Raw genomic sequence first — 23,685 nt, 5'->3', positions numbered from 1 at the left:
CTTATTCTTAGCGTGATCCACAGGTTACAAAGGGAGCATCAACAAGTCAATGCATAGCCATTGTATCTGCATATGATACTGCTTTAAAATAAAAGCACCCAAAGACTTGGTGATTCAAGAGCAATATGCTGCATTATTTGCATGCTAGGATTATACAAATGACATCTTTCTCATGGAATGGGATCCAACTAGTATTCTAATTTAAATCTTTGTTCGCGAAGGGCGCATTAAGCAAGATATACAAAGTTTTTATAGTAAAAAAAAGTATAATATTTGTTTTGTTTTTGAATTTTGCGCACATCTCTTCAAGGGTTAACTGCCCTAGGCTTTCCTAATTTAGCAGTTTAAGAATATAGGGAAGGCATCTAGTCATTACCACCCACCGCAAACTCTTGGGCTACTCTTTCACCAATGAATAATGGGACTGACCATCACATTATAACACGCTACGGCTGAAAGGGCGAGCATGTTTGGTGTGACGAGGATTCAAACCCGCGACTCAGATTACGAGTCGAGTGCCTTAACCACCTGGCAAAAAGAAACCAAACCAATCTTCACTTGCTGAAAAAATAAATTATTTCAATGTCGTTACCTTGACTGGATTTTACCAAGCAATCCATGAGAGCCAGGCCAATGATAGAGACGTTGTAATATTACCTTGATTTATCCTTCAGTTGTTATCATTAAGAAAAATAACAATATATTTCCTGAGTTCAAGGTGAACTATAAAAAATATATTTAGTGAAGTACGTGAAATCCTCTTTATTTGCCTTCGTTGCTCAGTGGATATCGCTTTTTTGTTTTGAAATTTTGCTTCCCTTATTGAAGGACTATCTTTAAGTCCTTCATGGTGGTTGTGTTTACTTTTCAAAATTTTAACTTTTGTTGAAAAATCTGGTCCACTCTAAAATTCTTTATACAAGCACTTGAATTATAAGTCCCGAGACGTATCGCACTTACTTCTGTCGAAAAGAGCAAATATTTTTTAGCTGTTCAAAAGAGGTTTTTGTGCCATTGTCTTTCGCAGTTTTCAATCAAATTATTAAAAAAAGAAAAAAATATTCGACTTCATTTGGAAGTGTAAACATAATGTTAAGGTATAGTGCATTCAAGTGTGAATGTTATCTATTAGTATGACCATTTTCCTTAAATGCCATACATGTGTCATCTATATAACACAGCGTTTCCCAAACTTTTTTATGACCCGCACGCCTAAATAAATTTAATATCTTCTCGCTTGTTTGTTTTTGAATTTCGCACAAAGCTACTCGAGGGCTATCTGTGCTAGCCGTCCCTAATTTAGCAGTGTAAGACTAGAGGGAAGGCAGCTAGTCATCACCACCCACCGCCAACTCTTGGGCTACTCTTTTACCAACGAAAAGTTGGATTAACCGTCACATTATAACGCCCCCACGGCTGGGAGGGCGAGCATGTTTGGCGCGACTCGGGCGCGAACCCGCGACCCTCAGATTACGAAGCGCACGCCTTAACGCGCTAGGCCATATGTTCTCGCACCCCTCACAGTAATTATTTATTTGAGAAAAATGGTGAAGGTGGCCAAAACAAATTTTTATAATTAGTTTTTAGTGATATATAAACAAAAACGAAACATTTGAAAAAGAAAAAATATTACAACAAACTAAAAGTTGCATAAACCTCACATGGCCTACAAAAAATAAAAGGCGGTGGTTCAGAGCGCGACCCCTAATCCAGTTGATGGTCTTCACAGAAGTGTCAAGGATCTTTTTAAACTATGGAGGCAATATTTTTGATGTCAAAGCATGTCGATGAAGAAAACAGTGAGTACCTTGCAAGCGCGGAATCTCGTTTCATCAGTGCAAAAAAATCCCGATATATTTCCTGTCATAGCAGGGGCACCGACGGTACACATAGAACTAATAATTTGGATATCTAAATCATATTTCGCAAAGAAGTCCTTCACTTCCTGGAAGACATCTTTCCCTTTTGTGGTTGTTTTCAGATCTTCATAGAACAGGAAATCTTCCATTATTGCACCATCATGGACGTACCTCACTAGTGCGATGAGTTGACTGCAATTTGCAACATCAGTTATTTCGTCCAATTGGAGAGAGATTTTCAAGGGACTAGCCGTGATATCTGCAATATCTTGGTCCAAAATGTCCGAACTCAAATAACCAATTCAGTTTTGAATAGCATTATTCAATAACGGTACTTATTTAAGCTTCTTTGAGGCTTCTTTTCCCAGAACAATTGTTGCCATTTCTAATGCACACGGTTTAATCACTTCTTCTGCAATTGTATGGGGCTTCTTTGATTTGGCTAATTTATATGCCACGTGTTATGAAGCCATCAGCAGTGGTTTGTCAGCAGATATAAAACCTAATTTTGGAAGGGTTGTTCGAGAATCAAAGCGGGCCCTTCTACCTTCCAACGATTCAACATCATGGCCTGCAACAGCTGCTCCATCATGCTGGTTGTTGAAGTGTTCTTGCAGCTTAGATGGCTTCAAATTTGCGTTTGAAAGGACAGCATCATAAAGCATGCACTGGGATTTTTGCAGATTCTCAGTTGTTCCGATGCAAGTGAAACTAAACTTCACATAATCATCATTCCATTTTCTTTTCTTTGACATAATGAAGTTTTTGCACGAACACAGAATCAACAATGCACTGACTACCATAACATCACGCATGGGTTTATATACTCTGCGAAACTTTTTAGAACATTCTCGAATATACGTCACATGACATCATCGATTAATTCTGGATACTTCTGGAAGTTTCTCGAGTCACAATCACGAGAATACATAACATAAATTAATAACAGACTTTAAGACAGTGTTCTCGAAAGTAACCTAATGAGTTGTGCCGAGTATTTAGGTCACGTTTCGTGTGTTGTTTGTTTACAGTTGTACATTAAGATTTCGGTCTGCGCTGGATAGTTTATCGTAACAAGGTAAAAAGCTACGTCTGTAACAAGAAAAATAAGAAATAAAAATTGAACGTAATTTTTGAATATATAGGACAGTACCCTTAATATAAACAAAAAACTGAAATGTTATCTCGCACCCCCTGTAACCCTATCTCGCACCCCTGATATAACAGATACATAACAGGAGGCTGGATTGAAGTGGAAATGGCCATTTTTTTCAATTCTAAGAATGAGTAAATTAGTTGAAATTGGTAAAACGAGCTTTGTCGTTCATAAAATGTTGGTCTCGTCATAATGATCATTCTAAAATAAAAAATTTGTACGAGAAGCAAAAATCTCACTTTCTCACACTATAGAAACAGCTAAAGAGATCTAGAATTTGAGTCAATTTGAAAACATTCTGAAACATAATTCATTCCTTCTTCAACAAGTAGACCACAGTGGCACAGCAATATGTCGCAGGACTTAGAATACTAGAAACTAGGTTTCAATATCATGGTGGAAAGACCACAGATAGCCCATTGTGTAGTTTTATGCTCAATTTCAATCACACAGAGAAATGAACTTCAATAGCTGTTTGTGTCAATAGATTTTTACGTCAAAATTGATACCTGGGTCAAAATTTTTTAATTATTTAATGAAAGATCCAAAGTATTTTTGCAAAAGAAGAAGTTGTTGTTTGTAATTAAACATAAAGCTACACAATGGAATATCTGCACTCTGCCCAAGATGGATATTGAAACCCCCATTCTATTGTTGTAAGTCTGCTAACATACTACTGTGCCACTGTGAGGCAGAAAAAGGTGTAGTAATGTAAGTGTTAAATATCGAAGAGGCCTGACATGGCCTGGTGGTTAAGGTGCCCGACTCGCAACTTGAGGGTCACCAGTTAGAATCCCTAACCCATCAATAACTAATGAGCTCTTCCATTTCTGTTAACTAAAATCTCTCAGTGGTTGGAGGGAACAATGGGGTGTCACTCTCAGTTGAGGCTGACTCTGATCTAATTCGTTGTGAGATGGTTCTGATGCTGGTTTTGCTTATGGTCCAAGACAGTCTGAAGAGACATTGAACTCTTTTTTTTTTTCTGGTGCCTTTGTTTAATTGGTCGGTTTCTCACATGGGTGATTTAGATTAGCCACCTCCTGCTCTATTCCTCCAGTTAGTCAGCTGGGTTTGTGAGATTTTAGGGCTTTATCTGGTTGCCTTTCAATGTACTCCTTCCTTGATGACTAAAAGGTCTGAGGTTGACAACTTAGTTTTTACTCTTCCACCTGATATTGCTTTTCACGCTTGCAGATTTACTGTTCTGTTATGTCACAGGATAGCTATGCCTTATCCCTCATGTTTGTCTGAACAACATGCTTTGGCTTACCGCCACCAGGAACATGCATATTTAGATTCCCAAAGACTTTATACTCCAGGGGTATGAGAGGCTCAAGACTGTATATTGCAATTACTTTGAGCAGATCACATTATATATTTTTTTCAATTTGCATTAGCATTTCATTCCAGGTATAGGGATGTCCAATTTCAACGCTACTGATGCATATCTCTACATTCCCATGGTGAAATCATTGTGCCACTATCTACATTTCATGCACAAGGGTCAGATCTTGCAGTTCAAGACTCTGCCTTCTGGCTTAGCATCTGCACCATATAATTTTCAGAGTCAGATAAGTCTTTTTACATCACCTTCATTCTTTGGGTCTGTACACACACCATTATATAAATAACTAGATAATTCTAGCACCATCTTGTCAATTGGGAGAACACACATTCAGATGCTCCTTTTATAAGCCACCAAGGCTGGCTTTCTTATCAGAAATGATAAACCCATTCTCTTCCAAACTAAATATGTTGTCCCTTAGAGTTTTTTAATACATTTTTAAGCTGGGCTAAGCCAACTTCCGTTGAACTACAGTTCATGGTACAGGTAATCAGGATCTTAGTCACATCTCTTTTTCTTGCTGCATGGATGGTTTTCTCTCTTTTTGGGGGATTTGAGCCTCTCTGATAACTTTGGAACGAGCATGTGTGCAGTCCCTTCATAGTCACTGCATAATCAGAAGATGAAGAACTGCATTCCTCTTTATTTTCTGGTACTTTTACTCAGGAGAAACATCTTAGATCTCATGCAGTGGTTGGATCTAATCATTAATACCATCAGTGTTCCTATACTGTTTCCTCACCCTGAGATTCAACTCTTCACACGTAACTCATTTCAGGAATGAGACACATACAATGATGGTTAGGAATTCCAGGGTCTATGGATAGAAGATGAATCTTCTTTCCACATCAGTATTTCAAAATTTCTTGCTGTCTAACAAGCAATGATTCAAGGTCTCGTTCTATTGAAGGGGTAAATCATCGTGATTAATTTTTACAGATCCACAGTAATATCGTATTGTTCCCATCACGGGGGCACATGTTACTGAGGCCTTTGTTTTCAAACTTTGGATATTCTCTATTTGGCTCATTCTCATCATATCAGCCTCCTGACTTGCAGTGCTTCAGGGGAGATAAATTTTATTAGCATGTTATTGTTCTTGGCTCCAGCTCAACTACATTTTTCGTACCAAATATTTCCTAATGGATTTGCACATAGTTTTGGACTCTGATGTGATTGATGCATTTTACATTCATTGGTACTATTAACTACAGGTATTTTGATGTCTGATAATTTATCCTTTGGCTTTGGTGGTAGATGCATTCAGTTAAGATTGGAGAGATTTGCCTCTCAATGCCTTCCCCACACTTCATCTAGTACCCAAAGTTCTGGCTATGATTCGATCTACTACTTGTAAAGTGCTTTTGGTAGCCTTGGATTGGCTGAATTAACCATAGTTTCCTCTTCTACAGTATCTTAAAGATTGCTTACCTCTTCCATTTCCTCTGTTGAGGCAACAACGATATGCTATTCTAATCATAGATATTTCCAAGCTCAAATTTCATGTATGGAAATCATATAGTTCTTTGCATGGCACTGCGGTTTAACTTCGAAAGTTGTCTTGTATTGGTCTCAATTTATTTATAAACTTACATTGGCTATTCATCAATGGCAATGGCAAACTAATTACCAGTGGTGTCTCACAAGATTAAACCCACTTCATCCAAATGTGCCCATCATCTCATTTTTGACCTGTCTTTTTGACAATGGTCTAGTTTCGTATGCTGTCACTTCATATAACGCAGCTTTATCAAATATTTTTCAGTTCTGTAAACATCAAAAAGTATTTGTGTCCCCATTGCTATCTGGCCTTCTCATGGCTTTGTGGGTAAAAGGACCCAAAGAGCCTTTTCAATTACCCATGTTGAATATTAAGGTGGTATTACATGCTTTGTCTTGACATCAAACCGAGCCTTTTGCCTCATATACTATGTATCACCTTTCCCTTAAAGTGTATGTTTTGTGGCTGCTAGCATACAGACATTGTATACAGGTTGGAGTTGTTTGCACTATGTGTGCTTGAGACTCTTTATCATTCCACTTCTGACCTGCTATACCTGATAGGTCGTTTCCTACTAAGGCTCAGGCAGGCAGGTAAAAGAGCTAAATCCTTCTCACCAATTCATTTGTCAGATATTTTCACTCCTATAACCACCCATGCCACAGCCATTTCTTACGTCCTGTTAGGACCCTGATAGATATATGTGGTTCATACTAATTCCTTTCTAGGTACTAGAAATTAATTTTTATTACCCAATTACCTACCTTAATAATTTGGCTTTGCAAATTAATCCATATTACTTATTTTGGATTTTATTTACAAGCAAGGAAATTTCTGGAAGTCATGTCAGATTCATCATATTTCTATTTCTTTATCTGTCCACTTGAACTGCCCTTTGGATGACATCACATAGGCTGGTATGTGAGCTTATCCTAATACTTTTCTTTCACATTATTTACACAATCTGGCAGTTTCTCTTTCTGAGGGTCTTTGACTACCCCTTGTGGCTGTTTTGACAAGACCTGCTAAATTATAAGAGGGAGTGAGTATTTTTGTCCTCCTCTTGTCTTTTTAATTTCCAGGCCCCCCCCTTTTTTCCAACTGGATCCCACTCTGTGGTGAGTGTAGCCTAGACAGGTGTGCTTTTATCAATCCAATTCTATATTAATAAACAAGTTAACTATTCTTACCTCTGGTTGCAACAGATCCTGTAGAAATGAGGTGTTCCTTAAGACCATCTAGTAACTCATCAGATGGTATTGCTATATTGTAATGAATAAAGCTAAAGGAGATCTTGCATATCTCTGCTTATTGTTGGGATGAATAAATTGGAATTAACTTGCTTTAAGAAATTTAAGAAACTTGGTTCACCTTTTGCACTGTTCCTTAGAACTCCCCAGCTGCACCTTCTCTTTTCCTTCTGCCTTTCTTACTCTTGTAGTTGTTTGTAACTTAATTTTGCAGCAGGAGGATTTTTGGCATGCAAAGTTTAAGACTATTATAATTTTTTTTTCTGATTTATTTTAATTATATGCACACTGCTTCGACCTACCATTTTTGTAAAGTTTTGGAGAGGATAGTTAATGCTTGTTACCTTGAACTAATAGCCTCATCTCATGTATCTAGTGTGGTTTCCAAAGGTTTGCATTTCAACATAGACCATCTAGCATTATGTCTTCACGTTTTGGTGGATTATACTTTTTTCAAACTGATAGTCTGCTACTTCTTGTCTTTGACCTTTGCCTTCAGGTATAGTTGATTGATATGGGTCTGAAGCTGAGCAATATTGCAGAATCTGATAATCAGTTCACCCCACTATGTCTTGTTGCTGTCTCCATTTGTGAATGTTTTAGTCATCTGAAGAACGAAAATATTCCAAACTAGAAATATTGATTTCTCTTATATTTATGTCTTTTTAAACCACAAATATCTTTCAAGCCATTTTTTACAGTTTTGCAGGTGGTTTGAAATCAGGTGATTAAATTGGCACTGCCATGGTTTGATGCAATTCTGTGGTTGTGTAGAGGATCCCTTCTACAGATTCCATATTCATTGTAGAATGTTATGCCATTTCACTCATTCAATCAGTCTGGATCATGTAGAAGCTAATTAGCTCAAATTTTACTACCAGTGTTGCCTAGTCTAGCTTTTTGAAAGCCCTAAAGTCACTTAATGCCATTTCTTACCTAGTTTTCTTGGACATTTAGAAATATTGAATTTTTTTCATTCATGTCTCTTCATTATTTCTGTATCCTTCATTATGTTGGTATTAATGGTAACAAGCCCTCACACTTTGGCCAAATTAACCATGCACTGGCAATGTGGCAGTCTTGTCTGTTTGTTATTTGGACCTCAAGCCAGTCATCAAGGCTAGACTTCACACTAATTAGCATTTGATTTGGTGTAAGCAACATCACAAGCTTTTCCATATAAAGTCTACTATTTTTGTTTGGCTGTCTAGTCTGAACAGTAACTGGAGAGAGAGGAAGCTGTCCTGGCAACAAGTTGACCACAGTTACTATGCAGGTTGTTTTATTTTTCAAAGGACTAGTTTGCCAATGTGTTGGATTTTTGACATTCAAGTCATAATTGTCTATATTTTAGTGTCACTCTGTTGCTGTGAAAAAACTAGCTGTGGCATCATTTCAGACATATTTTACAATGAGGTGACATTGGACAATATCATTGATGATAGTAAGTGTCAATAATTATAATGCTTTACCATTTTGATGTGTTATTTTATAACTTGTTTACATATTTTACCTTATATTTTATGAATTTTTTACAAATAAAATAAAAGTTATCGTTTAGATCAAATAAGTCATGAACTTTTGCTTTATAAAGCCTCAACAATTCACCCATGCAATTAAACAGAGTGAATAAGAGCTTTGTAAGTTCACAGACAAGGTTGTATTAAAATTTTTGCGATTCTCCTAGAAGGGCTCAATCCCAGGGATTGACCTTTTAACTATTTTATGTTTGTTATGCTTTTTATGTCATAATTTTCAAATATATTTATTAACTTTTGCATATTATCAGTAAACAGTACAGGCTTTTGTATAGAAAATAGCTGACTTGTTGTTATTCAGTTTTTAAATTTCAGTGATTTTTTTTTCAAAACATAGAACTCTAAATATGTAAGCACAGCAAACAACTGTATTTTTTAGTTACAAACTTTGTACTCGTTTACTGTTTGCCTTATGATGCTAAGTTTTATCAAATTTTGCACATGGAGGATGTGAAATAAAATTATATTTTTAGGTTTTACATACAAATTTTAAAATAACTAAAATCATAAGTTACTACATCGATACCACAGATTTCCACTATAATTTATCAACCTTATTAACTAATTTGTATTTGGGTTTAAAAAAATATATGAATTTTCAAGCTCACTAGTATCTGACCACATCACTTGGAATCTAGCACAAAAAAGAAAGTATTTGCTGCCCCAATCCTTCAAAAAGGCTGAGAAAGCCACTAGGAGGACATTCTGAGCTTTTGATTGGTTATACATTTGTCAATGGATGAGGTAAGTATACATAAGCAGGTATTTTAAAAACATTAAAGAGATGAGTGGGGCTATTTTAGTTGATTCAATAAACATATTAATATCTCAGAAAATAGAAAGAGGTTCTTATTTTATGTTATAATTGTTAATATTGGTATTTTGAGTATATAATCTTAAAAAACCACAGACTTGGTATTTGGACATCACAAACATTAATTTGAACCAGTGCTGTATTCAACACACCATGTGATACACAGAAAATTATATTTAGGATTCAATTTTTAGTATTTACTTTTATATTAAGAAATTAACTAAACATAATACTAACACACAAATTATAATCAACAATTTGATACCAAACTGAATAAATATATATTGGCAACTTGTGAGCAGAAGTTACACCTCTCATTGAATTGTTTATATTTATTGGACGATATGTTGGCCACATTGTACAAAGCTATTAAATGGAATGTGCATAGTCTTAAAGAAGTTGTTAATGAGAAGCAGATATAAATGAGTGACAACATTGTGAAGAAATAACATCAAATTCCAAATCAATACAAAAAGGACAGTGGAAGCTGTTACCTGTAGTAAAAACTGCAATACAAATGCATTGTATTATCAAGTTAAACTTATATGGGCTCAAATTTAATTCATGTTTTTTTATAGTATTAAAAGTTGAGTGGCATAAATATCATTTTGGTTTGTTGGTATTTATTGTATTAGTAATGCATAAAGTATATTTTGTTTCTAGCAATAGAACAAGCTGCTTCTTCAGAAGAAAAGTGTTCACACACAATGTGTGAGTTTGGTGTTATAAAAGATGAATGGAAACAGAATTATAGTAAAGTATCAGAGAAAAATGAGGCAATTTGTAAGTTACAAATATCTATAGTTTTCTTACTAATGTAATATGGTTGAGTACTTATAATAATATCTCACTGAATATCATGCTTTTTCTTATTGCTATGATTACTAGGGCTTTTATGACACAATTAAGGAATGTCACTTAAACCTCATTAATTATTTTGTTTATAATTTTGACTAGTATTGTTTTAAATGGAAGGCCAGTTTAGAAGCTACTGTGTAGTAAAAATTTTATGAAAATAAAATAGGTCAAGTTCTACAGACTTCTACGAAAGAATTAGTCTCACAAGAAAACGGGTAAGGCTACCCAACTAATTAGAGTATTATAATAAGTATTATCATGAATCATAACTCAGATATTTATGTCATTTAAAGTTTTAATTTCAAAAGGAAATATCTAAATAATTTCTTGATTCATATCCCTTATGTCACATGATGTATTTGCACTCTTAGTTCTTATTTGTAATTTTGTTTTATTCTTTATATGGATTTCAGAGTGCTCAAACCAATTAGAAATGCATGCTATTGATACTGACAAACCTTAGTACAGTTTCAATCTGTTCTTGCTGTAATAGGTGATGACTATATTTGTCCAACCCACATTTTCCCTCCTATCTCTTCTTGTCTTTCAAGAAATGTCTAATTATTTCCAACACTGCTATCACGTATGTTCATAATTAATGGCAAGACTGTATTTTGATCTTTATAAATCTGTTTTAGTGTTCAAAGCAGACAATTCATGAGTAAAGCTTCATGTCTGGGGACAAAAGATGCTGGTCCAAGCAGTTACAGAACTTTTAATCTGGTTATGGCTTAGCTAGAAAGCTAGATAAATTTTTAACATACAATTTTAATGCTTGATATATTTATTTGTGTACTGAAATGCATAATGTTTGAAAGCTACATGAATTATTTTTTGTACAACCAACACAGTAAAGAAAAACCTAGATTGCTAAGCCATTTACCTGACTGCAAAAAGTCTCAAAGCTAAAAGAAGTGCTAGCTTTCCTAATCTTTATATACAATTTCCTATTTATTATATATTTTTAACAAAGTAACTATAAGATTAAAAACTTATTTAAACCTAAGTTAGGTATGAAAACAAACAGAGTAATTCAAAAATATATCTTGTGATCACTCTTTGGAGAACTTGCACAGCTTTCTTTTGCATGATATAAGTTCATAATCTGCTTACCATAATCTCACTACAACAATCCTACTAGATACTTTATTGATTGTCCTGCTATTTAGGCATTGTTCAAAGACCCTTTATTGATGATTTCGGTACATTAAGTGCTAGGGTAGAGAAAATACAAGACAATGTATAAAGTTTTGCTGTAAAAACTTATATTTACTTAAGAATTTCTACAGTTTATGCAAACTAATTACATGTATTCTGTACGGTAAAAAGAAATATTTTTATTCTTAGTATGTGAATCACCTTTCACTTAAACTTATCCATTAAATGCATCATAAATTTGCAAACAAAACTTTTTTAAACATATTAAAAAACAAACAAGTTTCTTGTGCACAACAAATTTTGCTAAAGGCTTATCAGATTTTATAAATATACAATTAGCACATTCAGAGTTATTGTGTACTTTCTTAATTATATGGTGGTTACAGTGCCAATCAAAGTGAACTTATTTGTAGACATAAATTACAAAATTTCGGAAATTCTGAATGGATTTAGAAAGAATAACTATTAACCAGACTTTGACTGTTCTGCTTAAAAAAATAATTGCCACATTAACTTGAACCATTCAGAATAAAGTTAACCATCTAATGTTCTTAATGAGCCAACATTCTGTTTGGTAGCCAAAATTACACAAAGTGATGATTAATGAAAAGGAAAACCTGTCCCTGCTAGTTATAGTAATTGACATTGTTTTGCTTGTCTAAACTGTCAAAGGTTTGGTTCAACTTATTTTTAAATGAAAGCTTGAAAGCATAAACAAAGTTTACATGAGTAGTGTCTTCCTTTCTCTTCCTAAACCCATTCTGAATTTTAGCAGTGTTTGTTGAGACTGTCACATAGCAATGGTATCAGATGAGAACAAATATAGAGCAACTCATAAGTTTGTTTGCAATGTCTTCTATGAATTCCACCATTGACACAATGTTGTGTTTTCACTTACATCTCATCAAACAACTTCAGCCTCCGCTTGAAAATGCCATAAAATGCTTCTCAACATTCCGTCAAAAAAAAAAAAAAAAAAACAACAAAAAACATTGCTACAAATTTTCCAATTTGTTTAAAAAATATGAATAATTACCGTGAACAAGACAGCTCAGGTAAAATGGTGGGATACAGAAATATACTCACTACTGAAACTCCTAAACAATATTACAGGAAAAATAATTTCATACATTATTTGTTGTCTTTCAAAATGTGTAGTATGTACTGAAGGGGAAGGATTTATACATTGCGATAAAAGTTAAGAAAAAACGACCTTTAAACTCCAGTTAAATATGAACACATATTGATATTTAAACCAACATTTTGTCTTCACGTTCCTTCTTTCATGTTGGATCTTTTATCGTCTTTGGCTCTGGACCTGTAAATGTGGTTTCTTTGCAGTCAGGTCATTCTGGATCAAAATGCCTTATTTTCATGGACACTTTCTCCCTGCTCCTTATTTTTAGGTCCTTTAGGCCCTGTTTTTATGATGTTCATGTTTGACATGATTCCAGTGTCTTTGGCCTCAAGAGTTGCTTCTGTCCATAACTCTCCACCCTTTCTCTTCATGTGGTCAAAGTATCCCTGTTGGAGCTGTTGTAGCACTAATTCCTGTTTCCTGACCGTTCCTTTCTCTGCCCTTGCCTGTTCCTTCTTTTCATAGTGCCTAAATTTGTCGTTTTTTTCAAGAACACATGGTATACCATCAGAATTTTGGCTAAAAAAAGTACTTCTCAGACAATTATGTTTTATGTTTTAGAAAATGGCAGAGATAGCTTACAAAAACTGAGGATCAACTTCGAATGGTGCCTGCACTCTTTGGAGTCATTAATTTCAAGTTGGTTTCGTGTTGAAAGAAATAATGTTGAAAGGGTGTAAATATTTATTTACCTGGTGGGTTCAGGTCTGGTGGGAGCATGTTTGTTCATCAGTGGAATCTTTTCATATCCAATGTTTGGTTCACAGACTTTGGTCAGAAAGTCTCATTGTCACTTCTTTCTCCTTCTTCCATATCCGGCATGCTTGTTTCCTTCCTCCTCTTTAGGATCCCTGATCTAACCAGAATCCTTCCAAGCTAGATGTATCTTGTCTCATGCTCCATACTACTGAACCTGTCTTACTTGGTTCAGAGGTTTTCCTGTCACCTGTTTGTGGTTTTCAGTAAGGCTAGGTTTGGTAGGCTGGTCATTGGCCCTTTCCATCACACTCTATACATTCACACACACTCATTTCACTATGGAATTCCATCTCAATCTTTGACAGACTTTTTCCATGGGTTTAAAACTGAATGACTTGAAAGTCTCCCATACTTATCTGCCTATTCTACCTTGCAACTTTCTCAACCTTATCTTTAGTTCTGACCATTGTGGGGCAGTGTATCAATTTCACTCCTTCTCTTTTGGGACTGACTTTGGCATCTTGCATCTTTTGTCAGTGTGTCCATTGCATTGAGGTTTGTGCATCCTCAGAGTATTAACCTGTGGCTATACTTCTCACTTCTGTGTGGCTATGATACTGGGCAAGTCTTTATTCATGCTTTTTTTTCTTACAAAGGTTCTTTTCTGACTTCATCTCTTGAATCCCACTCTATGGTGAATGATGCTGGTCAAGTACTCTTTAACAACAAAATCTGCATTGTATACTGTGTTGACCATGCTCTCATCCATGGCTCCATGTGATAATTGTAGAGATAAGGTATTCCACAAGTTCAATGAAAGGTTTTCTACCTTGCAATAATTGCTTCATAAACATGCCCATTCTGGACCATATTACACATATATGGCATGGGTAAAGCAGGAAAAAATAGTTGTCCATCTCTGCTACACCTTGAGTGAGGAATTTGGTATGATCTGTTTTTCAAAATATTTTTGTTCTCACCTATTGCACTGTCTCTGGTGGTGACAGCCCTCTGGACTCCTTAGTGCATTGTTCCTGTCCTTTTATAAGTGGAATACATGAGTGCTTGCCAACTTGCAGTTCAAAATCATGGGGTGGTGGGCCATGGATACTTCTACCTGGATGGATGTTGCTAAGATAGTTGGCTATACCCATTCATTTGAGAGTAGGGTACTGGTATAGGTGCAGTGTGGCTTCCACTGGTGTTGATCTATCCCATAAGAGGTGGATGTGGCTTCCTGATACCATTTATGCTCTCACAGGATTTGTTCTGTCTCCAAATGGGATAACATGACCTCCATACACTATGTACTTACCCATACTGTTATATGTTCCATACTGCCTTCAACTGAACTGTCCCACATGCAGTTTACCCCTTTGGTTGGGTGTCCTCATCCTCCATTTGCATATTAGTTCCTTGTAGAGAAGGTTTTGTATTGGAGTGAACCAGTCTGTCTAAATCCTCACACAAGTTGAATCTCCTCTCTCACTCCTTGATGACTAGTCCCAGATTACTGTAGGGTGTCAATCCTCTAGTAGTTCCCAGCCATTTGTGTGGATCTTAATCTCTAGTTCTTGGGTTAGAGGTGAAAATGGTATGGGCCTCATTCTACCCTTGCAAGATGTTGGTTCCCTATAGAGAAGGTTTGGATGCAGTTGACCTACCAAATACCGTCTGACGTACCCTAGCCACTCTATGCCTTGCATTTTTTGCTTGTGTTTCCCAAATGATTCTGGCTCGGAAATGGTGCAATACCCCACCCAACACCTTTTCATCTGTTCTCTGAATCTTTTCTTCTCATTACATGTGGTATTCAGTCCTTCCTTCTCAATGTAGGATTCTAGCTAATCTTGTGAGTGGAGGTAAATATGTATAAAAAATTATTTTCCTACACTAAAAATGTATTTTTAATAGGTACTTACCTCCTCACACATGCAACCCTTCCTCTCTACTTTATTCAGTGCTCTGTTCTTCTGCCAAATTTTGATATGAGGTTCTGGTAGTGGAACAGAGAGAAAGCCACATGCATCATATGAGCATGTCATGCTCCTGTTGGGTGATTGGTGAAGCATAATCATTTGCACAAGATTTACATTGGAATCTTCCAACAAAGAGGAGCAGAAGACTTGTGGCTTGCATAAATAAATAAAAGGTTTGCATATAGAGGGCAGGACTGAATGAGAATAGCTAATATTGTGAAAGGAAAATTATAACTTTGTATGAATCATGAATTTTACACTCAAAATGTTCAACTAATTATAAACATTATTAGATTTATGAGTACATAAATCGACTGAAATTATATAAAGTCTACAATACAGTACTACATTTCTAATCTTTCATACTGTATTTAACCTGTTACACTGTAGAGTTCAATTCAAAATTGCCATGCTTATAATTCTGGGTCTCAATTTGATTGTAAAATTTTGCAAAAGTGTAATCTTTTGTCCATCCAGTTGCTTTCAAAATATCATTATCCACTTTTACAGCACTTGTTAATGCTGAGCCTGTAAGTGAGCTTTGAAGATTTGTGTATGTACACAAGCTTTGTCCAAGATTGTTCCAACTCACCTTGCAATAATATTAGAACAAGAAACACTTGTATGGGCTTTGCAGTAACTAATAAACACTGATTCACTTATTCTAATATTTTCTGGTCTGCATAGATATTATTTCATATTAGTGAAAAAACATATATTTTTATTATTTTGCCAGCAAGGAAGGCAAGCAAAATGAGATTTGGCCAAGATTGTCCAGTACCTAAGTTTCAACATTTTTCCCAGTGTGACACTTTATAGCTAATTGCCCTATATGTTGTCTAGGTCCATTTAGTGCACAGTCTGGCATTGTCAAGTTCTTCAGTGACAACTTATAAATGGGGGTTAAAGTTTTTAAATAGTTCAGTATGATTTTAAAATCCTAAATTTCATTATATCTGGGTAAATTTAGTTCAACATAGAAGACAGCTTTAATAAATCTTTGTTCTAGTAGATGATATCCTAATGCATGGGTTTAATCTCAAGGGTAATCACTACACAAAGAGCAGATTTAGCAATGTTAAAGGAGGAGCATCAGAATCTTGAATCAAATAAATGGGTTAAGAAGTCAAACATATTTAGTGAATTTTGGTTTCAACAAATAAAAAGGTGAGTTTGTAGCATAATATGTCCATATCTGAATATACACATTATAATACTTTTTTAGTGTTATTCTCCAAGGTTTTCCAATAATTGGTTGTGTACAGAGTGAAATACCTTGTGTTTTTAATTTTTCAGTAATAAGTAATAGACTAATACTTTTATCTTCACTGACAAGAGCTGAAATTTTTTGAAATCTGAAGGTAGCCACAGTAGTGCCTTTCTTCTGGGAAGGTGTAGAAGCTTGACCTAAACAAGTTTCTGTAGACTAGTATAACATGTTTGGATTAGTTACTGAAGAACTATGACAATGGCCCTTGCTTTGTCCTGTTGCAGCTTGCAATTACTTTCTACGTTAAACTGAAAGGTGGAAAAATGTGAACTGGATCAATATTCATTCCAACTCAAACAAATCATGCAAACTTCAATAGCCGCATGCCATGATATATAGAGTAATGTTTGTTTATTTATCTGAGAAAAAACATGCCAATAGATGGCTTACAAGATCTTTCAATTCTGCAGTGGAACAGTGTTGGGTCTAGTTCCCATTTAGTATTGTTATTACAACTGAATTTGTCTGTTGTAATATTGCTCTCAACCTGTTATTATTTTTCTTACACCACTGCCAAATTTCTACAGTCATAGTATTACAACTTAAGCTGTGATAATTTCCCATATTCTTAATATAGGTAGTTAATGTTACACTGTCTAATTGAATTAGAACATGTTTGTCTTTAACTTTTTTTTGTAAATGCTACAATTCTAACAAGGCAGCTTTCAATTCCAAATACATAATGTATTGATAAAGATCTTTATTGGTTTAATGTTCTCCTGTAAGTTCATACCCTAACTATAAGCTCCCCAACCATGGTTTGATGCATGTTTTTACAGTAATAGAAGGATTACCATGTAATATAGATTGTGTATATATATTAATATCTACTACTGTAAACAGATTATTGATTTTTTTGAAAGACAAATTGGTTTATCTTGTTTAGCTATGAAGTTTCTACAGTGTCAGATTTTAAGGTTTTATAATTTAATGGCCCATATTCAATAACTGGGAAACAAGCAACTAGTGTGCCAATAAATTTGGCCACCTGTCTGATTAAGACTTTCTTGCTTTAAATTAATCTGTAGCCAATTCATGGAGTTTAAATATCTTATAATCATTTTTGTTGAGTTCAAAATAGAGCCCAGATATTCTGTTTAGTGAACTCTGAAATTGACTTATCAATATTGCTGAAAATATCCTAACTTGCAAAAAAAATATTTAAAGTATCTTTCATATTATCATAACAATGTGACAAAATGTCCTCCCACAAGAAAAAATGTCATCTAAATAGACACCAGAAATATGTCTTTTCTTATGAGTTGTGTAAGTACAGGCTTTAAAAGCTTCATTGATAATATTTCACACATTGCTTGCATTTAATCACATCTCCTTGTTTTAATGCTGAAATGGTTATGCAAAGCAGTATGTACAGCTTTAAAATCTGAAACAATAGTCCAAAGCACAACCTCAGTCACTAAATTTTATAGCATTTGGTTGTCTGACAGAATTTATGGTTATCTAGGATAACTGTTGAATTTGTTCACTGCACAGAATTAATTGTATCACAACTGATGAGAATTTTTAGACCCACAAGTACAGAACTAAATATCAAAAGATACAGATTGGAGATCATCACATTTCCTAATTTACAACAGAACATATCAAAATATATTTCTAATAAATGCTATCACAATGCAAATGTTTATTATCTATGGCTGTCATGTGACTTTATGAGTTAAGTACCAAAAGTAGTGTGTGGTCCTCAGAATTTTTTCACTCTCTGGGAAAGGTATTCTAAGGCCCTGACTCAGGAAAAGAGTGTAATATTTATAATTTCTGTTGTAAAATCTATCCAGTGATGTACAGTTATTATACAAGTTGTATATGTATCTGTTCATATTGGATCTTTGTAATGCACATATCAAAGCTACATCAGAGTTGGTTGTTTAGTATGTGCCCCTATAACAACCCTTCCCCCTTACAAGCAGTACAAATTAAAACAGTACAAAGCAACATTACTTCTGAATAGTTGCATTATTTGAAATTGGTATTTATCTTCCTATTTTTGTTCATTTTCAAATTACCCTCCATTTTATGATATAAACCTTCCTTAAAGATATTTGTGTATTTGGTGAAAAACATTTTTTAGATGAAAAACATTTTGTCACATTCTTTTTAAAGACAATCTGAATTTTTCCACTTGGCAAGTGAATCACTAATATTAACTAAATACCACTATGCAGTCACCATTGTCTGTTTTAAAACATACAGTAAAAGTAATCCTATAATGATTTTCTGAAAAACACAAAGTCATAATTAAATAATGAAAATAATAATGTTTGAAAACATGTTATAATTGCAGTCAGAAATAAATAAGTAGCAAAAAATTTATTTATTACTTGTTTGAATGGAATAAACAAAAATTATATTTAATTAAGATTTGAGTTATAAGAATATTTAATATTTGCCTGACATACTTGCTAAATAGTGAACTTCACTAATTTGATTTGATGGTGATTTTATTGTATTTATGAGCAATATGAAAAAAATCCTTGTATCCAAATATCAAAGTTTATTAAACACTTTAATTTGAAATCAAGAAATAAACATCAACAACATACTTTTTTAAGCCTTAAGCAGTCTACAATCATGTGACTTCTTTGTTTCATACACACTATATATATATATATATATTGCTGAAAAGGTGATAGATTCTTAGATGCACATTATGTTTTTCATTTTGCTTTATGTGCATATAATGCTGTTGGATTTTCAGAGAGGACTGAGTTTTCTTTTGTTTTAATATTTTGTATCTTCACAAACATTTGTTTTTGGTTGTTCTCTAGGAAAATTACTTTTAATGTCTTGACAATAGTATTTCACAATTGTTACTTTCCTGTAAAGTTGCAATGCAAACTTAATGAGCTTTCACTGGTGATAAACTGTGTTAGGGAGAATTAGTAGAAAATCAGGTATATTATATTGATGTTATGTCTTTCAAAGAAAATTAATTCTTGAATAACTGTTAATGACAACAGCTATTTCTCTATTCCCTAAGTAAGGAATACAATTTAATATATTTATTGTTACTTTCATTAACAGTAATGGTTAGACTGTTTGTTATTTCAAATATTATTGCTTTTAATTTTTTTTCCTTAATATACTTTCACTATAGATGCTATTTTGCATTGTTAGCTTAATATATGTATTTAGGACTAATGTAGATTTACTTTGCCAGCTGTAGCAATGATATTTTTGCGATTACAATTTAAAATATTGTTTACAGAAGTTATATGACTGATAAAGCTGCACTGTACTCTTTGTAAGTGGAAACATAAGAAAAGTATAGTTCAAAAACAATACCGTTTCTTAGGGCGATTTTAGTTTCATTTTCAGTAAGTAGTTTGCTCTAATTGGAAGCTCTGTCAATTAAATTCTTTGACTGGAAACACTTCTTCATTTTAAATATATAGCTTTTTTAATGTTTTAAATTGTGAGATTTCGTATTAAGCATGTGCAACATACAGCCTGTGGGCTAGATGCAGTCTCTCAGCTACCCACAAACTCAAATTTTTTTACTGTTATTTATTTTACCCAATCTAACCTAGAGTTTCCTACTCTTACAGTTTAGTTACTTCTATAATAAAAAATATTAAAATACACTTGAAAATCAAGAAATAATGTACTTACCTAAACCTACTTTATTTTGCTAAACACTGCCAATGACATTTTAACCCTACTATTTAAATACTAACAGGACTAGTTAACATAATTTTCATTTTATTGAGCAATTCGCCAAAGAATACAAAATAATAATATAAAAAGCTAACAATGCCCCATAACTATCACAACTGTTTTTGGTTTTCCAACTTTGCAACAAGTGCCAATAGAAATTCACATTGCCAGTCATGTGTAGGAACACTGCAAACCTGAACTTGAAACTACATTAATTCACCATAAGCTGTAAACTTGTAACAGTATACATCTATTTACAAAAACAAATTTAATATTTAATTGCCCTTTCAGCTCAGCCTATCTATCGTTAGTACTAAAAGAGAAATGGGCAATTCTGTGTTAAAAAAAATCATTCGATTTTTGAAAACCTTGGCTTATTATTATTTACATGTAATGTATAATTATAACACGGAAGGATTAAGACCTTTATGGGGCCTGAACAAAGCAAAGATTGTGGTGCCGCTTATATATGTAATTTAAAGTAAAAACAATACCAAACCATGAAGTAAATTTTTATCTTTAGAAATGAAGCAAAAATTAGATGTACACTGAAATTATAATAACTACTTTCTATATTTTCTGATTGCAAAATTCTGGATAATTTCATTGAAGCTGAGTAAACAAAGTATGTCTGTTCCTATACACAGTAAGGAAAGTGAATCAAATCTTTCTTGACACAGTGTTCTTCTCTGACGGTGTTTTATTCTTTACAGCTGAGATAAAATGTGTTCTATGGAGTAGTTAGTAATAATCTATGTCAGAAAAATAAATAGTGTGATATCTACGTTCGAAATACACATTGTATTCTATCTTTCACTGAGGATTCATGGAGATAAATATGACTGAATTTCGTTTTTTTTTGTTTCAATAAACTTTGCTTTCACATAACAGTGCAATTCGACATTAACACAGAAACTGTAGAGGAGATAATTTGTATAGCCAATGAACCACGAAAAATCAGGGAAAAGCCCCAAAGAACCACCTGATTTTGAATCATCTGTATAAATTAGAATGGAAGGATGATTCGAAAAATGTTTGGCAAATAGAAGACAGTATTTCCAATCGGGAATATTCACCTTCCTCAGATGATTCAGAGACAGATCACAGGTGGTGATTGTAATAAGACATGGTGGGAAGGGCTTACCATTTGAGATAATAACGTCATCGAAGGACAGACCCAAATGAACCAGCTGCACCTGGAAACGAAACTCAAACGGAACAATGACAGACAGTCTATTCTTGAAAACGTAGATCAATAAAGAAAGAAAACAAAACCCCAGATGGGATGCTGTGGTAAGGATCGAAGTTTTGAAGCATAGAGTAAAGAAAGTTTCAATCAGTAGAGGTTTGTGAGACTTGGTGTAAACGTTCTGAACTGGAGAAGTGTGGAAAGCCTTCTTGCATAGCCAAAGTCCCAGATTGTGAAAAGGGTCCAAAATCTTCAAAACTAAAGTCCTGGCAGAACCCTAGACCAGAGACCCACAGAGGCACACAAATGATGGAAGGAACAAGTTTCAAGAGAGCAGTGAGAAAGAGCCACTTCGCCTAGGCTAGTTTCTACTGATGCACGTGGGTTAATTTTCATTTATCATGGCCATTCTACCTCAAAATGATAAGAAAATGATTACTGCCCTGTGGGTCACTGCCATCCATCCACGAAAATTAAGAGAAAAGTAAAGGGGAGCAGACAGAGAATTGAAAAGCAGAAAAAGACTGACTTGATGCATGAAAATAAATATAAGAGTCATCATTGAAGAGAGAAAGGTTGGAATCTGAAAGAATATGGAACGACCTCTTTCATCAATATCAGCACCACCTAAGAGGGGATTATATCCATTAAAATCCCCCAGGATTAAAAAGTCTGATTGATCATAGATCTCTACAGGCAACACAAAGAGAGAACAAACAGTGATGGCACAACCAAAGGAAATATAAATGGCTGTGGCCTCCAAAGGTGTATCAAGTGACCAAGACACAACAAACACGTACTGTTCGACCAGTATTGCCACACCTTCAGGTACTCATCCATCACACAACGTCTCATTCTGGTATCAAAAAACTGCCAAAAGGTGACTGTGTCGACAGTTTTCAGAAATGTTTCTTGAAAGAAAAGGCAAATTGTATTATTGTAATCAATCAAAGCCATAATGTCATCCATATTTGAATGGAAACTTTGACAGTTCCACTGTATTGGTGTGGCCATTTTTATTTAGGTGAATAGAACTGTTTGGAGAGCCATTTGGTTTATGATCACATATTTTTTGTTATTAGAAGGAAGTCTTTTGACATCCATGAATTCTGCTCTGGATTGAGTGGGCAGGTCCCTGTCAATAACTGTAGATTGTGCAGTGATTGAGAGCGATAACAAATATTGCTGAACATGTCGAGGCTAAAAAGATTGACCTGAGAATATGTCAGAGCTGAAGAAAATTGACATGAGTAATAACTGGAAGAAATGGTAGAATAGAGACAGAATTAGACGTGGACTTATCAACATGTTTATCCAAATAAAACAAAAGACTCTGCACATTGTTTAAAAAGGACTCTGTTGGAGGCATGGAAAAATCTGTCTCATTCCCACTTGAACATAGTGCAAAATTATGTGTCTGAGTTTGAGGTAGGGACAATAGCTTCCAAGCCTTGGAGTAAGAAATGTTGTGAACCATTTCAAAATGCTTTATTTCTTTCTCCTAAACCCACTTAGTCAAGTAAGAGTGGAAATAACCAGAGAGTGAGGGTCCATTTCACACTCGTAGGCATCAAGGACCTTGCTACCACAACCAGCACATGTCAAAAATCACAACATGATATATTCAAGTAATTGAAACACTGACATTAGAAACATATGAGATAGTTGAAAATGTGTAGCCATAGCTTACAGCTTAGATGACCTGCCCTGACAGTGGCAGGTGAATGTTGTGATATAAATATCAAAATTGGAACATTGAAAGGCAGAAACTCCTTTAATGGAGCAAACAGTGTGGATCTATGACTTAGAACTGTTCTTCATCTTCCTTTCAACAATAACTCTTTGTGAAAAATTCAAAGCAGCATGAGGAGTAACCTCAATTAATATATTCCCAATTGCTTTCAAATGCAAGAGGAGCTCATTGTGTTTTGTGGTGAATGTTACCATCATGACGTCCCCAGAACGTAGCTTCTTGGCTAACTTAAAAGAGTCAGCAAACCTCTCTAGTCTCTTAAGAATAAAAAGGGAAACATTTGCCCTAAAGATTTGTCTAATAAAGGATGCAGTGTGAGAAAATGAGGTACAGATGTAGAAGTTGAAGACTGCTGTTCAGAATCTTCAAAACGTGGTCGTTTGTCAACAAGCTATTTTATTATTTTATTTTAAATTAGATTTTGGGGATCCGTAATAGAAGAAAAATTCAGTGTCCACTGACCCCACCCACCACGGAGCCTTACAAGGAGAAGCACT

The 23,685-nt window shown here is 34.5% G+C and overlaps 1 protein-coding gene across 2 annotated transcripts in view; it reads right to left on the bottom strand.

Moving 5' to 3' along the window:
• Window positions 1-20,566, bottom strand: part of LOC143231621 (uncharacterized) — a 44,455-nt gene extending 23,889 nt beyond the window's left edge. The window contains exons 1-2 of one of the 2 annotated variants that reach the window (XM_076466148.1): window positions 20,202-20,566; window positions 15,242-15,451 (exon numbers count right to left, since the gene is read on the bottom strand). The gene's annotated coding sequence lies outside the window, so the exon portion shown is untranslated. The remainder of the gene's footprint in view (window positions 1-15,241; window positions 15,452-20,201) is intronic. The other variant, XM_076466149.1, reaches the window with a different exon arrangement.
• Between the last annotated feature and the right edge of the window lie 3,119 nt (window positions 20,567-23,685).

The sequence above is a fragment of the Tachypleus tridentatus genome, chromosome 11, assembly GCF_004210375.1.
Source record: "Tachypleus tridentatus isolate NWPU-2018 chromosome 11, ASM421037v1, whole genome shotgun sequence".
Taxonomy (NCBI): Eukaryota; Metazoa; Arthropoda; class Merostomata; order Xiphosura; family Limulidae; genus Tachypleus; species Tachypleus tridentatus.
Note: the sequence above shows the minus strand (reverse complement) of the source record. Positions and strands in the feature narration are given on the sequence as shown.